Below are 24,512 nucleotides of genomic sequence, written 5' to 3' on the forward strand. Positions count from 1 at the left end.
GATTTGATGTTTCAACCCCTTTAATTGATCTTGTTGAGTGTAGCATCAGAACTGTTTCAGAATGTGCAGCTGCAGCCTTAATGATGGCAAGTGCTTTTCAGTGCATTGAAAGAGGCCTGGATAAAACCAAAAGTTGGGTGACATCTAGCCTGGGCAGGGTAATATTTAAGTGAAATGCAAAAATAAGGAAAAGGGAAATGGAAGTCAAAGATAAAGACTGCCTGCAACAATTAGTGACACACACACAATCTTATCACATTACACGCGCCATTCGGAGTTTGTGAGTTCGGCTCCCACTGGTGGCAGGTTCTCTTTTCTTTGACTTTCATTTGTTTTTTTTTTCATATACTTATTTCACCTAAAACCACAGCTAATTTCCCCTGTGCTTTCTTTGGCTTTACCGTCTTTGTGTGGTTGACTTAAAAAAAGTCAATTCCCTTTCTTTTTCTGACTCAACCACATAAAGACACTTCTGTTGCAGCGGCCAGTGTTGGCTGCTGGGGGAGTTCCAGCTGGTATCGAGATCAGAATTAGATTTTGATGCCTCCATAAATGTTGTTGAGTAGATGTGTTGTGGCTTATTTTGCATGCCATTTTTGTGGTTAAGGCTGATGGAGGGTTGTCCAAGATGGAGCAGAGGAAGTGGGAAGCTTCCAGGAAAGAACTTGGACAGATACTTAGAGCCTTTAAGAAATCGGAGAACTCAGAACTGGTAAGCAATATTTGAGCCTAGCAGCCTATTATTACTGTCAACACTTAAACCTCAAGGCAATGCTGAAACAATATTTTGGATAAAGCTGAAAGTAATAGTTTACTAGTTTACCTTACTGCTTCATTATACTGTCTGTGATGTGATAAGGGTGCAGTGATTATGCCTCATACTTTGTTGTTCGGAAGATTTTTTTCTTAGCAGTTTCATTTAATTTACAGGTCTGTGTAATTTGGCCTTCTGGCAGCACAACATAGCAGTATTGTTAACTTGGCACCAATACCATGCATGGGACTTGCACAATAAAAAAAGAGTAGTCTGCAGTATTTAATGTGACTCCTTCAAGTGTTCATCAGTAAACCATATAAGGGCTTGTTAAAACTAGAAATATTCACTAAATGCCACTTGCATTAGCATGTGCAAATAAAAAATTGTATTGCGCAGATGTGAAGGCAAAAGCTTTCTGGAAAAAAATATATGTACCCACACAAAGCACAAATGGTGCCTAAGTACGTCGTAGCAGAAACTGTTGCCTTGATTCCCTCGGCTAGTACAAAATTCTCCATGGTTCTTTATGGCTGGTCCTGCATAGGAAAGTTGTGCTAGCATAATCACGACAACCTGCCATTTCAAGATGTCATTTTTACACTCGTTTTACCTGACTGCTAATAAATCACTGGCCTATACTGGGATTCTTAGTTTGTGGCTTCCTTTGTGACCACAGAAGGGACACACTGCATTGAAAAGTGATGCCAAAAACATGTGGGTGGGTGACACTTTTGGCACCCATATGGCTCACTCACGTTGACATGTCTCCTTTAATACTAGTGCAGGTGTTTCTTGGTTTGCCAGCAGTGCACTGTCATTTTATGTGGATTGGCTGGTATACATTTATGATATTTCGCTGTGGCACAGATTTCCTTTAACTGTGATTAACACTGATAATCAGATCTAACTTGGAGACGTCTGGTTCTATGTGATTTCTGGTAGTAAATTATTGGCTTCCATGTGCATGCAACTGGCAGTGACTTGCTTTTAAAAAGTATTGCTTATAGTTCGCACTTCAAAAGTCGTCATTCCCCCAAGGTTCATGGTGTCATAATGCCACCTGGTGTTTTGAGCCAGCAAACGATCAGCATTGCGTGCCCAGCAAGAATGGCGAAGAAGACGACGAAGTCGAAGATCCCGCGCCAGCTGGAGAACCTTCTTTTCGTGTCTGGCATTCTTCGGGTCTGGCTGCTAGTACTGTTGATTGATCTTGCCTTAGCGCGTGACAAACTGGTGGAGGTGCGGGGTAATCATCTAATATATATGCACCAAACCCCTCCGAGCAGCAGGAGCTCCAGTCCTGTACCGGTGGTTACGCCTGTACACCGCGCCAGCAGAAGGATCCGTGGACAAGCCCCTGAGTTTGGACTCCTCCCAGAGACCATGGCAGCTCCGACCACCCCAACCGGTATGGAAGGCACTACGCCGATTCATTGCACGCTACTTAGTCCGCGAACGCCGAATCCTTTCCACGGTGCCATGCATGAGGATGTTGAAGATTGGCTGGTGCACTATGAACGTGTTGCCTCGTACAACAAGTGGAACGATGCAGACAAACTGAAAAACGTATATTTCAGCCTTAACGATGGCGCACGTGTTTGGTATGAGAACCGTGCAGATGCCCTAACTTCTTGGGAAGAATTCAAACGCCGTCTTTTTGAGACATATGCGAGCCCTGATCGCCGAGAACGAGCTGAGCGTGATCTCCAGTCCCGTATACAAATGCCGAATGAAGGTGTCGCAATGTACGTCGAGGACATGACACGTCTCTTTCGACGAGCCGACCCCAGCATGTCGGAAGAAAAGAAGGTGCGGTACCTGATGCGCGGAGTGAAAGAGCAGCTGTTCGGCGGTCTCGTGCGCAGTCCTCCAAAGACTGTGTCAGAATTTCTTTCCGAGGCCGTCACCATGGAACAGACTCTTCGGCAGCGGGCACCATCATACGAACGCCAAGTGAACGCTGCCTCACCTACGGACTTCTTCGGAGCTCTCGGGGGCCACGTCGATTTCTTTCGGGAGCTCATCCGGTCCGTTATCCGCGAAGAACTGCAGAAACTGTCGGTACCCTCACAGCCGACGCTCAGCTCTTTGTCCAGCGTTGTCCGTGACGAAGTGCATCATGCGTTAAGAGAACCACCCTTCAGCACAGACGCTCAACCGCTAAGAACTGACAGCACCCGTATGTCATATTCGCAAGCTTTGCGGCAACCTGCCCCACCTTCCTTCCCGCTTCGGACCGCGTCTCCGGCCATACTACAGTCCGACCAAGCGACCTCTTATTACCACGACCACCGACAGGCCCCAAGGAAATCAGACGTGTGGCGGGCACCTGATCGTCGTCCCCTTTGCTTTCACTGTGGTGAAGCTGGGCATGTCTACCGACAGTGCTCTTATCGAGAGCTCGGATTACGCGGATTCTCGGCAAACTCGCCGCGACCTAGGTTCGGCCAGCGTCCTCCAGCGATTGAAGAATACGTTGCCCAGCAGCGCGGATCCTCATCAACTCGACACCAGTCACGCTCCCCTTCGCCGCGGCGATTTTCTCCGACTCGCCGTACGTATTCAAGCGTGGTGCAGGGTCGGTCGCCCAGTCCGCGCCGGGAAAACTAACCACAGCGGCCTTCGGGGGCGAGGCCGCTCTGTCTGGACGTACTCAAGGACCCCTGCTAACCCGTACGCGACCCGACGATACATCGACGACGACAGTACCTGCTGATTACAGACGACGAATTTCCTTGGACATTCCTGTATTACTCGACGGTCGTGACGTGACTGCTTTAGTGGACACTGGAGCAGATTATTCGATAATCAGCGAAAAACTGGCCACCCTTCTGAAGAAAGTGACGACGCCTTGGAATCAAACGCCAGTTCGTACAGCTGGCGGGCACATCGTCACACCACTCGGCATGTGCACGGCACGAATACAGATTCGCGGCTCTACGTTTGTTGCCAGCTTGAGCATTCTCCCTCAGTGTTCTCGTGACCTAATCATCGGCATGGACTTTCTCAGGGAGCACGGAGCTATCATCGACATTCGACAACGCCTAGTCACTTTCTCGACAAAGAGCGCCGCTGCGACGACCAACACCATCCACGCTCGAGCACCTCTTCGTGTCATCGACGACGCTGTCACGTTACCACCGCGTGCAAGTATCGTGGTTCAAGTGGCATGTGACAGACTCTTACACGGTGAAGCGGTCGCAGAAAGCAATCACTCTCTCCTGCTTTCTCAAGGTGTTTGCGTAGCAAAAAGCCTTATTGATCTCCATGATGGTCACTGTGAAGTTCTTGTCACGAACTTCAGCTACGAACACCGCCACCTTTTCCCTGGTACTGTCATCGCCTACGCCGACCCGATCGCCGACGTCACTGAGTGTTTTGCTTCCCAGGCAATCGGCACTACTAAAGCACCTCTAAGCAACGTCGACATTAGTGCAACGCTTTCTGAAGACAACAAACAACCCCTGCGTGACCTGTTGCTCGAATTCCACTCTTGCTTTGCACGGTCGTCGAAGATACGTCAAACGTCGATTACTAAACACCGTATCATCACCTATGACGACGCGCACCCCATACGGCAGCAGCCTTATCGTGTTTCCCCGACCGAACGACATGCCATTCAAACGCAGGTGAAGGAAATGCTTCAAGACGGCGTAATACAGCCTTCATGCAGTCCCTGGTCGTCGCCTGTCGTGCTTGTTAAAAAGAAAGATGGCACGCTTCGGTTTTGTGTTGACTACCGGAAGCTAAACAACGTCACAAAGAAAGACGTAGACCCGTTGCCTCGTGTCGACGATTCTCTGGACAGGCTGAGGCGCGCGAAGTATTTCTCCTCTATCGATCTGAAAAGTGGCTACTGGCAAATTGAAGTAGATGAGCGGGACCGCGAGAAAACTGCCTTTGTGACTCCGGACGGCCTTTACGAATTTAGAGTACTTCCTTTCGGCCTCTGTTCCGCTCCAGCCACATTCCAGCGAATGATGGATACCGTTCTCGCTGACCTCAAATGGAAAAGCTGCCTCGTCTATCTCGATGATGTCGTTGTCTTTTCGGAAACTTTTGACGAGCACCTTCGACGCCTTCGGAACGTACTCGAAGCCATTCGATCGGCTGACCTTACCCTCAAGCCAGAGAAATGCCATTTCGGTTACGAGGAACTGAAGTTTCTCGGTCACGTCGTGAGCGCGGCAGGTGTTCGGCCCGATCCCGAGAAGACTGCTGCCGTAGCTGCTTTTCCTGCTCCAACTGACAAGAAAAGTGTCAGACGATTTTTGGGCTTGTGCGCATATTATCGACGCTTCATTGAAAATTTTTCGAAGATTGCAGAGCCGCTATTTCGCCTTACGCGTGACGACTCGCCATTCCTCTGGACTGATGAACAACAGACCGCCTTTGCCGAGCTACAACGTCGATTGTCTTCTCCTCCCGTGCTCGGTCATTTCGATGAGGACGCTGACACAGAAGTACGCACTGACGCCAGCAATATTGGTCTCGGAGCTATCCTGGTGCAAAGGCAAGACGGGACTGAACGAGTTATAGCTTACGCGAGCCGCACTCTGTCACGCGCCGAGTCCAATTATTCCACCACAGAGAAGGAGTGCCTCGCGGTCATTTGGGCTACTACAAAGTTTAGGCCGTATCTCTACGGGCGGCCATTTAAAGTTGTGACCGATCATCACGCTTTGTGCTGGTTGGCCAACCTCCGAGACCCTTCTGGACGATTGGCACGTTGGAGTCTGCGACTCCAGGAATTTAACATCACCATCGTATACAAGTCTGGCAGAAAACATGAAGATGCTGACACGCTATCACGAGCACCTGTTGAATCCCAGAATCCTGACGAGGAAGATGACAGCGCCTTCCTGGGAGCCCTCAGCCGTCCGGATCTGCTCGCTAAACAGCGATCGGACGCTGAGTTAAGGCCCATCATCGATCACTTAGAAGGCGACATCGCGTCCATTCCTCGCCCTATTTCGCGACGGTTGTCGTCATTTTGCCTACGAGAGGGCATCTTATACAAAAGAAACACAGGTGCCGGCGACAAACCACATCTTCTAGTAGTGCCTCAAGACCTTCGCGACGACATCCTATTAGCCTGCCACGACGAGCCGACATCTGGTCACTTGGGCTACTCAAGGACTCTGGACAGGGTACGACAACTGTACTACTGGCCTAGACTGACTGCTTGCGTCAAACGCTACGTGAAAGGATGTCGTGAATGCCAGCGCCGCAAGTCACCACCCTTCAAGCCTGCAGGCCTTCTACAACCCATCGACCCCCCGCGTACGCCGTTTGATCAAGTTGGAATGGACCTTCTTGGCCCATTTCCCTTGTCTTCCTCCGGCAATAAGTGGATCATTGTCGCAACCGATTACTTGACGCGTTACGCTGAGACGAAGGCACTACCACGCGGGACAGCATCTGAGGTTGCCCAGTTTTTTATGCATCACATTGTGCTTCGTCATGGCGCACCGTCATTCATCATCACTGACCGAGGGACGGCGTTTACGGCGAAGCTTCTGGACGACATCTTTAAGTTGAGTTACACGAGTCATCGAAAGGCCACTGCATACCACCCTCAGACTAACGGCTTGACAGAAAGACTAAACAGAACACTGGCAGACATGATCTCTATGTACGTGGATGTGCAGCACAAAACGTGGGACGAAATCCTGCCGTACGTAACGTTTGCGTACAACACTGCCACGCAGGAAACTACACGATTCACGCCGTTTCGCCTCGTTTATGGTCGAGATGTTCAAACTATGCTCGACGCCATGATTCCGTATGACGACATCGATCAGCCCGACCAGTTAGCCCCTGACGTCGAGGAGTACATTCAGCGCGCCGAGGAAGCACGTCAACTGGCCCGTGTGCACATAAGACAGCAGCAGTGTACAGATGCAATAAGGTACAATCTCCACCATCGACAAGTTAGCTATGAGCCCGGTGACCAAGTTTGGGTTTGGACCCCCATTAGACGGCGAGGCCTCAGCGAGAAACTCCTGAGCAAGTACTTCGGACCGTACAGAGTATTAAGGCGTGTCAGTGACGTGAACTATGAAGTGATTCCAGACGGAGACCTGTCATCACCCAAGCGCCGATTACCACGCCCAGAGATTGTACATGTCGTCCGCCTCAAGCCGTATTTCACACGGTGATGTTCATACAGTGTAGTGGTGAACAAACTTTTTTTTTTCTTTTTTTTTTGCTGTAGTCGCGACGTCCTCCGAAGAACTGCGAAGCGATTGTTTTCTTGTTCCCGACCACAGAACGCATTTTTCGCCTCGTGTTCATGTCCGTATGTGGGCTAGCGCGTTTCCATTTTTTTTGTGTGTGTGTCTTACCTAATTTATGTACTTTCCGTGTACGTCTTGTGGTTGAGCATCGAGTCGATGCTTCATTGGGAGGGGGAATAATGCCACCTGGTGTTTTGAGCCAGCAAACGATCAGCATTGCGTGCCCAGCAAGAATGGCGAAGAAGACGACGAAGTCGAAGATCCCGCGCCAGCTGGAGAACCTTCTTTTCGTGTCTGGCATTCTTCGGGTCTGGCTGCTAGTACTGTTGATTGATCTTGCCTTAGCGCGTGACAATATGTTATAGCAGTTTGAAGACCTTGATGACGAAAGTAGGAATTCAACTACTGTTCAGGAGCTTCACAAAGAAAGAACAGCAGCTAAAGAAATTGAGTGGAAGGCCATGGCAGAAAAATAGAGGAGCTTCAAAAAAAAAGTGCAGAAAAAGGAAGATGAAAAAGAACTTGCTCGGCTCCTGGAAGAAGAAAGAGAGAGGTCAAGAACACTTACAGATGGCCTCCTCAACAAGATTGGTAAGTTGCAAGCTTGTGTTTGTGACGAGTGTTGACGTTCAGCTTTGTTTGTAAGACATACTTGGGGTTGTTTATGAAATGACAATGAAACAAGCGAGTGGACACACACTAGCACTTAACTTCAACAGTGGCTTTATTGGAAACAGGTGCACATTTTATAGGTATGCAAAACACGCTCATATGTAAGCAAAAATGCAATGCATACAATAAATCACGTTCAGAAAAGACAGTTATTTCTTGCCAAATCAAGCGAATGCATGCTTATGCACTTATCATTTAAGCTTGCTATTTGGGCTGCTTCAGTGATCAGCGTGGTGAGTTCATCTGTCTCGACACAACAAAGCTTTTGTAAATGACTCGCAATCACATGTGCTGCAACACGCCATCGCATCTTTTCTTACGTTGTTGCCGTGTCTTCTGATCTGTCATTTAGACACCATTTTAGATGGCCTACATATGTGGAAATTTCTGTATGAAAGCGGAATCTGATAAACGCAATCTCTGCATTTTACAAAGTGCGTTCAATGACACCTGCTGCAGCCAGCCAATAAAGCCTTTGTTGAAGTTAGCACTTGTCTATACATTCGCTTTTCTTCATCAGTGCGCTTATAAAATCCTCGCTAGTATTTGTGTTGCAGGAGTTTTAAGTGAACTCCTTAAATTAATTGCTTTATAACACAGAAACCGAGAATGCCTTACAAGTGCCACATAACACTGATAACATGTGTCAATATTCAATGAAAGCAGTAAAAGCTGGTGATAAAAAGAAATGAGTGAACAGACAAACAATAAACAAGAACAGTATGTGTATGCACTGTAGAGTGTCATTTGATCAATAAATGGGTACATATCTACGGGTCAACTATAATACAGAAGCTTCAATTTCTTGTCTTAAAAGAGCACTGACACAATTTTTAAAAATGTATTCGTAGATAGCTGCCAACTCCATAACAAGGTCTCAATTTCCCAAACATGTAACAAATCATGAATTGTATCATCTTTTAATGCAATTAATTTAGATTGGTACCATATAGAGCACAGCTTATTGGCACAGCATTTGTATGCAAGGGCTTCTCTACACGGAGGAAGGAAATAAACTAGAAGGAAGCGTCGCATCACACAGCTGGCCTTCATAAGCCAATTCTTGAATCCAGCACTTCACTTTCTCTTAGTTGAGCCAATGCATGACCCTGCGCTAGGCGGACTTGGCATTGTGTGCTTTGTTCCTGGTTGGTTCTAATCAACGCGTACGTGTTTGGGGGTTTTGGCAACTTGTCTGTGCCCATTTTTCCCAACATGCTTATGCAACTTTGGTCGTTTATGTTAGCGTGTACATTTAAAGCCATTGTGCGAAAGTGCGGTTTCTGTCACACCCTTTGTATTTTCAGAAGAGTGTAGCTAGCGCGGTGGTGAAAGACAGTAAGACTTACTGTAACATGTAACCTACTGTTAGGCCAACTTTTTTGGTTGCAATTTTATGCTATGATGCTCTCTTCCAGTTCTTTCATTTCTACATGCTCCTCTACATGTGAAAATTGTGGTTGTAGCATGCATACAGACGCTACGCAGATAGCAGAAATAGGAATGGCTTTATTCCCAAAACGCGCACTGTTTATGTAGGTACGAACAGGGATTGTGGCATTGACGTCATACTTTCACAACACTTCTGCCAGCATTAATTTTCTTTTTACTTGTATCCCCACCTATCTGGTTCCTTGCGTATTCATGTACTACGCCTTAAGGTTCCAGGAGTAGACTGCACTGGAACCTGCTCCGAGCTCTCGGGGCCGGATATTGCCTGCTCATCTTCAAGGCGCCCCGATGCTGGGGGCTCATGTGAAGATTGGTCTTGCAGCGTCTGATCGTCGCCCTGTTAACGGTCTAGAGGAGCTGCCAATTCTCGGGCCGCCGTGGGGTCTGCTTGATCGAGCCGTCCTGGCAGTTGCAGGACTGAATGCGGAGCTTCTGGCTGGCTGGTAATCCGGGCACTTAGCTGAAACGATGGGGTCGGCATGCACAAAACGTTCTTCGTTATTCACTCGCACTGTATACGTGACGGCACTAATACGGCCCGTGATGGTGCCTGTTAACCAAATAGGGTCGCCCGGACGAGTTCCTTTCACTCGCACATAGTCATCTGCTGTGAACTCGCGCCATGTTGACCTTGAGCGGGCAAAAGTGGGCTGACGCGATTCAGTCTTCAACCGGTTACTCAGCTCCGGGTGCAGTAGGCTAAGCCGTGTTGGGGCCGATGTCAAAAACAACTGAGCTGGCGTAACCCCTGTCGATGCGCAGGGCGTGTTCCTGTACGAGAATAAAAAACTGATCTACACAATGCTGCATAGACTTGCCATGCTTTTTATGTTCTCCAATTTGCTTTAGTAGGCTTTTCTTGACGATTTGCACAAGTCGTTCCGCCATCCCATTCGAAGCCGGATGATAAGGCGGAGAAGTGAGGTGCCGTATGCCATTGGAGGCAAGGAATGTGGAGAACTGAGCAGACGTGAACTGCAGTCCATTGTCTGTGACGACCATTTCTGGTAGACCGAAACTGGCAAATATTCGCAGCTCTTGCACAGTTGCTTCTGCTGTAGTTGTTTTCATGCGCACAACTTCTGCCCATTTGGAATAAGCATCTATCGGGACTAGTAACCAGCATGAGTTTGCAAAAGACAAGTCCAAGTGCACTCTTTCCCATCGTTTGCTTGCACGGGCCCAAGGCGTGAAGTCTTCCTGGGACGGCGTGTTTTGCGCAAATTGACAGACTGCACAGCTCTGGACAGTGTCTTCTATGTCCGAAGTTTGCTGGGGCCACCACACATGGCTCCTCGCAAGCATTTTCATTCTAGTCGTGCCTGGATGTTCTTTGTGCAGCAATTTTGAAACTGGCGTAACAAGCGCACATGGCACAATTCAGTGATTGCCCCAGGTCACGCAGTTTCGATCCAACGATAGTTCATGGCGTCTAGTAAAGTACGGTGCTAAATTTTGATCGGCAACTTTTGCTGGCCATCCATTTAATGTGAAGAAGTGGACCTTTGATAGGAGTGGGTCCTTCTTTGTTGCTTTTCGAATATCTTCAGCTGATAACGGCAGTTGGTCTGTTGCCGATAAAAATTGCAAGTAGTCACTGACGTCAGCTACGTTCTTTAGCGGAAGCCACGATAATCCGTCTGCATTAGCGAGAGCCTTCCCTTTCCTATATACCCATTTGTAACGGTAGGCCGCATGCAGCAGCATCCAGCGCTGCATTTGGGCAGCTCAAAGTGCTGGAATGGGCTTGTTGTGCCCGAGTAAGCCATTTAATGGCAGGGGGGGGGGATCAGAGTATATAGTGAACTCTCGTCCATAAATATATTTATGAAATCGTTTAATAGCGAACACCATGGCAAGTGCTTCTTTTTCTATTTTGAGTACCCAGTCTCTGCTTTACTGAGCGTTGGCGAAGCATATGCGATCGGTTTTTCATTTCCTTCGATTTCATGGAAGAGCACCACCCCCACTCCATATGCAGATGCGTCTGCTACAAGGCCTATTGACTTCTCCGGATTGCAGAAGGTTAGGACACTGTCACTTATCAACCAACGCTTGCTCCTCTGGAAGCACTCTTCAGCGTCTTTGGGCCACTGCCACTGCCGAGTTCCCTTATGTAATTGATATAGTGGTTTCAGCTGTGTGGACATGTTGGGGATAAACTTAGAGTAAAAAGATAGCATGCCAAGGTACGCTCTTAGTTCCGATTCATTCCTTGAAGCTGGCGCATTCCTAACAGCTTCAACCTTTTCCGTGCATGGCTTAATTCCACTTGCGCTAATAATATGCCCCAGATAGGTGACAGAGTCTTCGAAGAACTTACATTTCTCTTGCTTGAGCCGAGCACCGTGCTCCCGGAACCGAGTAAGGACGGCTTCAACGCGTTCGAAACATTCCCTTTCGGATGCCCCAGTGATGAGGACATCATCGAGATAGCAGGCAACGCCCTTCATGCCTTTTAACACTTGATCCATCGCAGACTGGAATATGGCTGGAGCACTGGAAATTTCGTATGGCATGCGGAGGCACTGAAATAAGCCGATGTGGGTGTTAAGCGTCAACAGCTTTTGAGAGTCGGGGTGCACTTCTATTTGTTGGTACGCAGTGGTTAGGTCTAAGACAGTGAAGACTGTGCCTTCTGCAATTACTGCAAAGATGTCTTCTACTAAGGGTAATGGATAATGCTCCATCATTATGCAAAGATTTAAGGTAGTCTTAAAGTCTCCACACAGCCTCACCTTCTCGTCTGCCTTAGGGACGACGACCACTGGTGTGCCCAGTCGCTTTGTGCCACGGGAACCAGGACCCCATTCCGTTCGATCTGTCGAATTTCTTCTTCGACTGCTGTCCGCAGGGAAAAGGGAACCGGTCGAGCCTTGCAGAAAACTGGTCTGGCGTCTTCCTTTAGGACCAGCTGTGCCTTTTGTCCCTTTATTAGTCCTACCTCCGTAGAAAAAACGTAGCTATACTTGCATAGCAGCTCATCCACCATTCCGTCTGTCTGCACCGTGAATACGCTCTTCCAGTCAATCCTCAGTTCTGCAAGCCAGTCACGTCCAAGTAACGGCTTCCTTCCAGGTACAACCACGACAGGCAACATCTTGCGTTGTTGTAGACCACAGGCACTTCTGCTTGCCCTACAATTTCCAGTGGTGCGCCTCCATACGTTCTAAGTTGCAGTCCTGTTTTGACTGGTGGCTGTACACAAGACACTGACGAAAAGACGCTCTCGCTAATAATCGAGACAGCCGCTCCTGTCTCTATCTGCATCTCCACCAGCGTACCTGCAATGTGCACTTGCACTCGGTAAAGTCGAGTCGTCGGTCCACTTTGCTGAACGTGAAAAAGTTGTAACTCTTCCACTCCTTCATCATTGTCATTGAATGCATTAGCCACTTCTCGTTTTTTTCTTACATGCCCAAGCCAGATGACCAGTCATTGCAATAATGACACCTTGCCTTTCGATATAGACAGTCTTCAGCATCAAGTTGCTCCGCACATCGGTAACAAGTTACCGGCTGCAAGACCAACTGAAGTCCTCACCTTTTGTCTTTGTTGACCCTTCTGAATGACGTGGACGCCTTCGTCGCGAAAAGTCCTGTCAGAGGTTAGGCGGAAGCCTTTCGATTCTTTCTCAGCCAGTTCCGTGCTTCTTGCTAGGTCACATGCGGTTTCGAAGCTTAGCTCCTTTTTCTTCAGAAGGCTGGCTTGAATCGAAGCGTCGCTGAGGCCAGCCACGAACCTGTCTCGAAGAGCATCGGCCAGGAACGTCCCAAAATCGTATCTTGCTGCCATATGGCGTAGTTCCACTGAAAATGCGGATATTGTCTCACCTTCCATCTGGTAGCGGCGATTAAACTTAAACCTTTCGGCGATAACTTCGCTTCCCGGAGAGTAGTGTTCTCTCAGGACTGCGACGATTTCATTGAATGATTTTTCTTCTGGTTTCGCTGGTAGCAGCAGGTCCTTCAGAGTTTTGTAGGGGCGTTTACCAATGGCCGTTATAAAGGCAGATTTCTTGAGGTTGTCATCTTTGTTTTGGGTCACTTTCCAGTAGTGGCCAAATCTTTCAACATCAGACATGAAATCTTCGCCATCATCGCCGAAAGGCTCAAAATTGAAAAACTTTGCCATTCTTCTCGTACTGCGCAATCTCGGCCTAGTCTTCGGATCCCATCCTCGTCGCCACTTGTTGTAGCATGCATACAGACGCTACGCAGAAAGCGGAAATAGGAATGGCTTTATTCCGAAAACACGCGCTGTTTATCTAGGTACGAACAGGGGATGTGGCATTGACGTCATACTTTCACAACAGTAGTGGTCATGTGTTATCACTGATGTGCAGCGGTAAAAGCACATTGTGATCGTCTTCTGAAAGCTTCAGACGATGAGCTAATAAGTTACCGAAGGGGAGGAGGGCAAAGGGCACTGCACATTCTGAGAGAAGAGACAGTAGAGGGCCAAGATTTTATTATTCCATGTTGAATGTGGACATGTGGAAAGAATGGCCCATGTGGTGTGCTTCCAGCTTTCGGCAATGCGGTTATTGTGTGGCTTGTGAACACTGGATCAGGCGGACGTGTATATCAGCAGTTTTGATACCATGTGACCACTATCTCTGATAAATACGCGTGTAACATGTGACCATTACCTCTGATATTTGTGACACGTAGAGCAACCCTTGTAAACAAACCTTAAGCCAACTAATCATAGCACATTGGAAGAGAATATAATTAGCAATTTTTTGTGCATTCAAGGAATTATGGTACCGTACTGTGTTTTCGGGTTCAGCAGCTATCCAATAAAGCACGGAAAGCAGGATGCAAATGTATTGTATCAGTACTCTTTTAAGCTGTGCTAGGCCCATACTATACACCTGATTTCCCAAACTGAGTTCATGATAGGTCGTGTGCACCTGGCATGCTGTCAAGTTTACTGGACAGTTTCTGGCCAATTATTACCTCATTTCTTGCAATGTTTCGGCATATGTCAGTGTAGCAGCTAAATCAACATTGCAGGTTGTGTAATGCTTATCAAAAATATTCTATGTACACTGAATGTATTGCTACAGCTGGCTGAGCAGCAGTATGGCGGGGCTCATGATATGTGTTAGGAGCATACAGCTTTGGAAGTGGGAGCTTCTATCTTCCAATGTTTTAAGCACCATGAGTGGCACAGGAGCCACGCAATACATCTTAGCTGCAGCTAAATTCACAGGCACGAGGACCTATAACAACTTTGTTGCACCATGTTGCATGTCATATGCAGTCCTTGGCGAAAGATTGTCTGGCTTTTCCTTATTCTTTAATGCTATTTTCTTAGGTGGTGTTTTATAACAGGAATAATTTGGTGTTCATGCAGAAATTGCTCCCACTGCCCAGACGGCTACAGTGCATGTACCGGCCATCAGGGAAATGCTGGTGCCAGCTATATCTCCAGGTTTGCTCATCAGCTCTCTCTCACTTGGGTTTCCTGTTCCAAAAGTGCTGTTCCTTAAAGTGCCCCTCACCAGATTTAGGCATTTCAAACAGACCAGCGTGACATGTAGATCACTCCGTAGAAATTGTGTCTGCAAAATATCATGAAGCTGCATGGTTTAACAGAAGAAATGTCAAAAAATGCCTTCTTGTCTTTCCTTTCAACCAGAGAGTCAAGGTCACATGCACAAATGCCTCTGTAAGGCGCACTGCCTGCAACATGACCAATTATGGCTTATGACCTTGGAGAATTGTCCAGTGCAGAATGTGCAATACTGACACTGGGAGTGTGCCGCACAGCAATAAGAGAAATGGGGGAAAAAAACTACAGGCAGTGCTTGTGACGTAAATGGGACCAGGTCCCTTGGCTCTGGTGAGGGAGCTGGCGGGTAACAAATGTCACCTGTGGGTGCTAGACGAGGCAGAAGGAGAAAGTGCTTACGTCGGCAAGGAAGCTCGCTCTTGGCAGCATGGCAATGTGACATTTCAGTTTTTCTTGTCTCCTCTAACAATAATGAACCAATTTGAAATACCCTGCAGTGAGCCATTCCTTAACTAGGTGATGCCCTACAACTTGCAGTGCACTAAGAAAATTTTCAGAAATTTGCAGGCGCAAGTTGGAATCAGCTATCACAAGATGGGTAATTGGAGATTGCAGGCAGAGGGCTTCGGCCTGTAGTGGACATATAGGCTGATGACGATAATGACTTTTTAACTTCGACCCTGGGAACAAAACGAAGTTCCTCTAACACATGTGCAAGACGTAGCGAAACGTTGCATGTTTTTGGTAGTGTTTTTATCTTATACATGCACAGTCTTATATATGCACAAGTCCTAGACATAATTGCTATGATAGTATCTTCATTGTTGACATGTACAGGTGCACCTAATTGTTACCTTGCCTCAGAAAACGAGTAAGGGCTTGACTCGCATGTTTTGACCAATTTTGCAACAGCTCCCTTGTAAACATAATTTCTTGCAGCCGATTTGTAGAGGAAGTACAATCAAACAACAATATCTGGTGAATGCTGGTCATTCTAATGATCCACGCTTTTATTACAGTGCAGTGTAAAGAAAACAGCGAGTGTGGGTGCATGCATGCTTAATTGGTGCCATAAAAACATGTCACAGCTGTCACCGATTCGTCGTCGGCGCGAAGTCCATTGACGGGGTAGACAAGCCGGTTGGTCGTTCCGTACTCGAGCGAACACAGTGAAAGAGTCAGAGTCGGGAGTCAGAGTAGAGTCAGTCGGGAGTAAACAAAAAAAACAAGATATTTATCGGCTGAGAAATGTACACAAATTAATAAAATCAAATAATAAAAAACACAAGACAGACTAACCCTGAACTTAATATAACACAATGATGACAGAGAAATATGATGAGCAATTAACAATACATATACATATGAAATGGGGCAGATCAAATATAGAAGAATAACACCTAACAGCGTTTCACTAAAACAATGTTCTAAAGAAAACAAAGTTCATAAGAAACCAACGATGTCATACGCGTGGCTGGGCAGCAGCAGCAAGTCCATAAACCGTGAAGTCGGCGCGCAGAGCTTTCCCAAAGAATGCTGGCGGCCGATCTTGTCGAGGTGGATGCGAATTGCTGGGCTTGGTTTCCCGGGAGCCTAGATCTGATGACTTCCCTCAAGCAGGTCGAGCTAACTTGAGGCGAACTACCATGAGCTTCGTGCAGACGTTGGTTTGTCGTCTAGTACGTCAACTAGTTCCTCGGAGTTCCGACATGGCCAGGCGGCCCAGGCGATACTGGACGGCACTAGCCCCCCGATGGCTTCTCAGCAGCGCATATGTTCAGCTTCTAGACTAATTAGCAGGGCTCAAAACCTGCACTTAAATAGCCTCTCCTTTCCCTAGTTCCCTATGTAGGGGAACTACCGGTAATGTAGAGTTCACCTAATTATTTCATGACTCCTCCCAAACGTCTTGGCCGCGCCCCTTTCACCTTGGACGAAGGACGGTAGATTCCCCTCTCTCCAAGGTCGAGCACCGGCACTGCGCCATGCGGACATACACGCACACCTCGGGGTTCGTTAATCGGCGTGTCGTGTTCTTGAAATGAGATGCCACCCTGTGGGGCCATGACGTTTTTGACGCCTGTTAATTGGCATGTCGCCTTGTCGAATTAATACGCCGCACAGTGAGGACACCACGTTTTTGGCGGCCGCTAATTGGCGTGTCGATGTCTCGAAATGAGATGCCATCCCATGGGGCCACGACGTTTTTGATGCTCGTAATTCGGCGTGTCGCCTTCTCGAAATTATATGCCACAGACTGAGGACACCATGTTTTTGGCGGCCGTTAATTGGAGTCACAACCACTCAAAAACTCGAGAAAATATGCCGCTCCGTGACACAACATTTGACTGCTAGGCTGTTCTCTGAAGTGGATGCTACCCCTGTGGTTACAGTCATTCGTCTTGCTTTTTTGCATCGTCCATTACAAAGCATTGGATCAAGTAGCAAAGTGTTAGCCTGCTGCCACAATATTTTGGGGAGAGCTACATGTAAATGAGTGAATTGGCAGCCTTTCCTACGTGTGCACTAAATGTTTCACCTTTCCATGCCTGTGCAAAAGCCCCTCGCGAGTTTGTAACAAAGCAGTTATCAGGCGGCACTTGCTTGGTGGTAATTGTTTGGTGGATTGTAGAGTAATATGTGTACTACCACTAGTGATGACCAATGTAATGATGACTGTCAAGGTTTTTAGGGTGAGTTGTGAATATTGACTTAAGTCAATTACAAATACTAATTCCTCTGGCAGCATCCTATGTAAAGCTTCAAGCACCCCTGGTAGAAGGTTTGTGTGAACTTTTTAATATTTGTTCTTGCAGGATTTGCTTTGTTTTGTTCTTTGTTATCTAGATGGAAATCATACAGGAGGTACAATTGAGCGTTTGTCATACTGCAATATCTTTTTCTTAGGTGATCCACTGCAGCCATAAGAAGTGTTGCCAGAGGGTTTAAATGAAGGCAAGTGAACCCTCGTAATGCACATTATATGTGTGAAGTTTCATTCCATGCAATATGTGTACATATTTTTGTATGTAATGTTAAATGGGCTGCACTATATATTATTTTCAACTGTGGACTGGGGCTATGCAATTAACCCTTTCACACCTCTGACCAGTAAAGAGTGCCATTTTAAATATTCATAACACCATTTTATAGAGACTGCTGAGATAGGTTAATGTCTGTGCATATAGTCAAACACAGCTGTGACAAATATGGATGAACAAATTTCACACTATCTTGAACCAACACAACACTGTCTTCTCCAGAAATTAGGCATACTTTTCTCTTATCATCCTAAACCGAATGTACAGAATGCTAATTACAATCAGTGTAAGATACATTGCTCAAATCTTCATTGGAATATATTATAGCTTTGCAGCCAGGCACGTGGCTGGCATGGCAATGCGAGGCTAGCCTGGCCTGCCTCGCATTGACATGCTATCCACGTGCCTGGATGCAAAGCTATTGGATGGTACAATCAATTCTCAGTGTGGCTGAATAATGTCGTTTGAGAAAGTGCTTTTTTTTCTTTCGTCTTTGCAGTGATTTAACAACCCTAAAAATAAAACAATTATGTTGATAAATATTTAAGAATATTGAAGCACTGTCAATAGCAATATGAAATGATGCCTGTCAAGACGTCCCTTTGCGAGGGAGCGCTGGCGCACGTCTATACATGGCAGGCACAAGGCATGTAGGCATGAGGTTGTGTGCGTTGGCAAGTGAGGCTGTCTTTTCTGCACTCCCTGTGTGTTTTGTCTCAATATTGCCTTGATGAAACATTCAAATTTGAGTATAAGCATCTAGAATTGAGTGCCATCTTCAATATTAAAAAAATGTGGGTGCATTAAAATGTCACTGCCTCCAAATTTGCCCTACAATCTGATGCCCTCGATCTTCTAATACAAATTTGATGATTTTTTTTATAACTAGTTCTCAGAAACTCGCATTCTTCACAGCAAAGTATGTCTGCCTCGTCTAGCAGCTCCAGAAAAGCATCTTGTCGCTACACTCGTACCCTTATTCTAAAAAAAATTTATGGTATAAAAAAAAGGAACACTATGTATGCTACACCCTCACAGTTACTGGCATCACCTTGGCAAAGACATTTATCACTTCATTGCAGTATTGAAAAGTAGTGTATGTGTTGTAGAACCATTTACATGAAAGGAAAAAATTTTCATCCACCTGACTGTACCACGAAGCTATAAAGGAAACCCATACAAGCTTCCCTGAAAAAAAGCTTTGCAGTGGAAGAAAAATTTGTCATGGTCCGGGACATTCTTCAACTGCAAAGCTTCCTTTCATAGAAACCCGTAGGGGTTTCCTTTGTAGCTCCGTGCTGCGCTCGAGTGGATGACAATATTTCTCGTTTGTGAACTTTTGTCCACCTTGCAGGCTTCCCCAGAACTGATTTGCCACATTTACAGTAAACCCTCGTTAACTCGAACTCTGATATCTTGAATTATTGGATAAGTTTATTGTTTTCCCTGGCATGGTGTCAACTCCATGGGGTTTTCACCCCTTATCTTGAAATGCCACTGCAACAAACTCCAGATACCTCGAAACCTAGACTGCGAAAATGTTGGAAAAAAACCAGTACCGAAACGTTTTTTGTACTTTGATATGACCTAGGGCACAAAGCAAAAACACCTTTATTCACAAAGCGCATACCCTTTTATAGGCAGGTGTGACATCACACATTAGATAGCGTCGGCGCAGCTGCATGCGCTGCACGTTATCACATTTCCTTCCCTCTAACATTTATTGTTATTTTGCAAAATCCTCGTGCTTGAAGCGGTCCGGTGGCTTGCAGGTGCGCGTGCTGCGCCGTAGCGGTTGCCTTTCCGCTGGGGGTGCAGCTAACTGTGCCTCCGGCTGTGACGTCGACGTTAAAGGTGTAGACTCCTTGACGGTGTCGGGCAGTCTACGTTGAGAGGTGGGATATGCCGTTTAGCTTGCTGAACTGGATGCGTTGGAGCTGCGTTTGCTGGGACCGATGACGTGCTCTCTGCTGCCATGTCGCTGTGCTGCGTCACAGGATTTTCGAGTCTCGACATGGGTTCCAGCCTTGCTGCCGGGTCAGCATGACGTGACCGCAAGTGGTCGGCGTGCGTAAACCGCAGTTGTTTGCGCACTTTCACAACATACGTCACCACACTCACAACCTGGTGCACAACACCTTCCTCCCACGAGGCACATTCACCGCGCACAGTTTTCACAAACACTTGATCACCAACATCAAACAAACGCTCACTCCCGTGACGCTCTCTCGCTGTTCTTTAAGTTCCTGCTGCTTGGTGAGCATTGCTCTCGAAAAGTTGGGTTTCAACAAGGAAAGTTTTGTGCGTGGCTGTCGCTTGAGAAAAAGCTCAGCTGGTGTCTTTCCCGTCACACTACTGGGTGTGTTGCAGTATGCCATCAAAAAACTGTCGATACATTCCTGGAACGAATCACGTGCACCTGACGATTTGCTTTCCAAGGCTTGCCTTATCAGAGCGTGTTTTACAGTCTGCACAGTTCGTTCGGCTGCGCCGTTTGAAGCTGCATGATAAGGAGGAGTGCGGATGTGTCTCACGCCGTTGGTGGCCATGAAGTCTGAAAACTCGGCTGCAGTAAATTGCGGCCCATTATCGCTTACCAGTGTTTCTGGGAAACCGTAAGCTGCAAAAGCACTTTGAAGCCTTTGAATTGTTTTTGCAGTAGACGTGGACGACATAGGCCATACCTCGACCCACTTGGAAAATGAGTCAACAAGAACAAGAAACACATTTGCACTCGTTTGAGCAAAATCTACATGCACGCGTGACCAGCATCTAGTAGGATAGCTCCATGGATGAAGTGGTACAGGCTGGGCTGCGGGTTGTACTGCCTGGCATATTGTGCATTTCTTTACGTACTCTTCTATGGCTTTGTCAATTCCAGGCCACCAAACAAAACTGCAGGCCAGCATTTTCATGCGACTTGCTCCAGGATGTTCGTCATGTAACAGGTCGAGCATGCGATACCTTAGCACTTCAGGGATGGCAACCCGGACTCCCCACGTTACGCAGCCCTGCTCCAGTGACAATTCATCTCGGCGTACGTAATACGCCTTGAGTTCTGAGCAGCAACTAGGCCAACCATTGAGAGTAAAGTCAGCTACGCGACTTAATGTCAAACATCGTCTGGACGCTTTGGCAATTTCGTCGGCTCTCAATGGAAGACATTGAAACACTGACAAACATTCGGCCGATTCTTCTTCAGCCTGCACTACTTGAGGCAATCTGGACTAGGCGTCAGCCACATCCATGTTCTTTCCCTTACGGTACTTAAGGCGGTACCTGTAGGCGGCAAAGGTCATTGCCCAACGCTGCATGCGAGCTGCTGCTAACGCTGGTGTAGGCTTTTCTTCTCCCAAGATGCCAAGTAGTGGCTGGTGGTCAGTGTATATCGTAAAGTTCCGCCCATACAGATAACGGTGAAACTTTTTAAGTCCAAATATCAAGGCCAACGCTTCCCGTTCACACTGTGCGTACTTTTTTTCCGCTGCGCTGAGGGTTCTCGATGCAAACGCGATAGGCCTTTCTTCGTCAGCAGTTTCATGAAATATGACTGCGCCTAGTCCGTAGGATGACGCGTCACAAAGCACTCCTATCGGTTTGTCAACGTCGTAGAACGTGAGGACTTTGCTGCTAACAAGCAGTTTTTTTTTTGTATCTGCGAAGGCATCGCTGCATTCCTTCGTCCACGACCACTTTTTATCTTTCTTTAAAAGCCGATATAGTGGCTCAGCGACGGTTGCACAGTTCCTCAGGAACATTGAGTAAAAATTTTGCATACCCAAATATGCTTTTAGTTCCGTCACGTTGGTGGGCTCAGGTGCATCAACAATGGCCCTGATTTTCGCTTCCGTGGGATAAATCCCTTTGGCAGTCACTGTGTGACCCAAGTAAGTCACCGATTCTTGAAAGAAACGGCATTTGTCGGCGTTCAACGTGATGTTATACTCACGTAGCCTTTCAAGGACCCGCTCCAGTCTTTTGACAGGTGACTGTCAGATCCTGCCACGATCACAGCATCGATATAGCACCCTACATGCGGAATGCCTTTCAGTACTTCGTCCATCATGGACTGAAATATTGCGGGTGCACTAGCCACACCATAGGGAAGGCGCTGAAACTGGAACAAACCCAACTGGTGTTAACAGTCAAAAGTGGTCGTGACTCGGGATTCAGTGGTACCTGCTGATACGCTGCGGACAGGTCAAGAACACAGAACACTTTACTGCCTGCAATTGTTGAGTACAGGTCTTCTGGCCTGGGTAGCGGGTAATGGTCTGTTTTTAACACTGGATTACTTGTAACTTTGTAGTCTCCGCAGAGCCTAAGACTGCCGTCTTTCTTTGGCACCACCACAAGCGGGGTTGCCCAGTCGCTATGTGGTACTTGTCGTAGCATGCCCGTTTCCACCATATCATGGAGTTGTTTTTCCACTTTCTCTTTAAGTGCAAATGGAACAGACCTGGCACGACAAAATACCGGCACAGCGTTTGTATTCAGGGCTATTTTTGTATCGAAATTTTTCACGGTGCCTAGTGTCCGAGAAAACACTGCAGGGTACCTTTTCTGCAATGAAACAACTCTGTCCTCTGCAGTTACCTGGCCAATCTCGCCCCAGTCTAGCTTAAGACATTCAAGCCAGTTCCGCCCAAGCAATGCTGGTAGTTTCCGTCCGTTATCTTTAACTACTACTACTGGTAGCATCATGTTCTGATCTTTGTACACTACCGATACTTCACACTACCCTTTAAGTACCATTTGTTCTGTGTATGTGCGAAGTTTCACTCTGGTGGGCTGACATGTGATATGGGCAAAGTGTGAATCGTACACATGCTCTGGTACTACACTCACAGCCGCTCCCGTATCAATTAGCATGTTAAGCGGTTTACCTTCCACCTGAATGTTGACATCAAAAGACGAGTGTGTCATATTTACAAAATAATACACTTCGTGCTCGGAATCCTCATCAGAACATTCTACTGCATTTGTTCTCTTTGACTGTGCTGCTGTGCACATTTTTTCCAAGTGTCCTACTTTTGAGCAGTTACGGCACACAAAGTTTTTGTACCAGCATACGCTTGAAAAATGCCCTCTGCCGCATCTTTCACATCGCTCTTTCTTAGGAACGTGGCTCATTTGCGCCTTTTTAGTCAATTTCTTCGAATCGCTCCTAATTGCATTTAACGACTCGTCCTTGTCCCTTCCTTTCATAAGCGCTGCCTCTCTTGCCACCATTTCTCGGTGCAACGCAACCTTGCAGGCGCTTTCAAAAGTCAACTTCTCTTCCGCGAAGAAAGCGCGCTGGATTTCCTCATTCCGTACCCCTGCCACGAGCCTGTCGCGGAGAGCATCCTGTAGGAAGTCGCCATAGTTGCATTTTCTAGCCAAGTGTTTTAACTCGACTATGAAATTCTCTACGCTTTCACCTTCGTGCTGCGTTCGCTTATTAAATCTACAGCGTTCAGCTATCACCGAGCTTCTTGGACTGTAATGCTCTTTTAGCAAACGCTTGGCTTCAACGTGAGTTGTCTCGCTTGGGGAAGTTGGCACTACAATGTTCTTCAAGACTTCATAAGCTTCAGCTCCTATCGCCGTCAAGAACACCGGTAGCTTTTTTTCCTCCTTTATGTCATTCGCTTGCACAAACAGATCAAATCGTTCTAAGTAAGATTCAAAATTCTGTAACTTAGGATAAAACTCGCCGATTTTGCCTAAGCACGACATTTATGTCCGTCAATAGGAACCGTAGAGTCACCTCTGTGCTGTTCCTGTTGCGGTCGTTGTTGCAGACTGGTTGTGCTACGTTGCTCCTTGCCGGTCTGCCCCGCGTCCGCAGGACCTGTTGCCTGAAGCATTCGATGTCGTTCCCCGTTCTCCGCTCGGCTGCCCTCCGTAGTCCCTCAGCATGAAACGCCGCTTGCTGCGTTCATGTTGGTTGCTGTTGACACAGTGCGGGTGGCGTTGCTCGTGCCTCGCTGCAGTCTGTCGCATGTTGCAAGCTGCGGTGTCGTGCTCCGAGAGCACGTACTTGATAGGAAGGCTGCTTCAGTCGCCAAAATGCGCCTACTATTCTGCCGTCCGGTTCATTCGCCGCATTTGCCTACAGGGGTTAATCCCATACTCGTCGCCAGTTCATATGACCTAGGCCACAAAGCAAGAACGCCTTTATTAACAAAGCGCATACCCTTTTATAGGCAGGTGTGACTTCACACATTAGATAGCCTCGGCGCAGTTGCATGCGCTGCACGTTATCACATACTTTATTGCGCAGCTGTAGTATCACCAAAGTTCACCAGCTGATCCCATTGATTACGCAGGTCGAGCATTGCTGCGGCCGCTGAGGTGCGCAGTGTGAGAAAAAGTGAAGTCGGCCAGAGGCGAGCACACCGCCACTTGTAAACACACCAGCCACGCACGGAAGTGCCTCAATGCCCAGTGCTCGGAGGCAGCTGTTGTGCGTGGCTGCACTGGCAGTGGTCACATTACTAAGTAGGGCAGTGGCGAGCGCTTTCCCGCAGCATTTTCTTGCAACGCCCGGCATGCCGCTTTCGAAAGACACAGATCTTGAGGCCATTGTTCAGCTGACTGCAAACGGCAAAAATGATTTTGGAAGCCGGAAATGTGTCGTAGACGTCAAGCTTTGGACACCACCTAGTGTCCAAAGGTGAACAATGGCCTCAAGATCTGTGTCTTTATCTAGAGGGTGCAGTCGCTCAGGCATAGCTTATCCAGTGCAGTTCAATTCATGCTTATCAGTGGTCAGAACGACGCTCTGTGGAGGTTGTCCTTGGTCAAAAACTCAGGGGAATAGAGCACGTTCGCAAGATTTTTAGC

The 24,512-nt window shown here is 47.3% G+C and overlaps 1 long non-coding RNA gene across 1 annotated transcript; it reads left to right on the forward strand.

Moving 5' to 3' along the window:
• Positions 1–7,304: 7,304 nt before the first annotated feature.
• Positions 7,305–17,595, forward strand: LOC125942403 (uncharacterized). Its single transcript, XR_007465071.1, has 3 exons — positions 7,305–7,587; positions 14,482–14,559; positions 17,548–17,595. It is a non-coding gene; the product is annotated as an uncharacterized LOC125942403 (long non-coding RNA).
• Positions 17,596–24,512: the final 6,917 nt, after the last annotated feature.

This window comes from Dermacentor silvarum, chromosome 1 (genome assembly GCF_013339745.2).
Source record: "Dermacentor silvarum isolate Dsil-2018 chromosome 1, BIME_Dsil_1.4, whole genome shotgun sequence".
In the NCBI taxonomy this organism is placed as follows: domain Eukaryota; kingdom Metazoa; phylum Arthropoda; class Arachnida; order Ixodida; family Ixodidae; genus Dermacentor; species Dermacentor silvarum.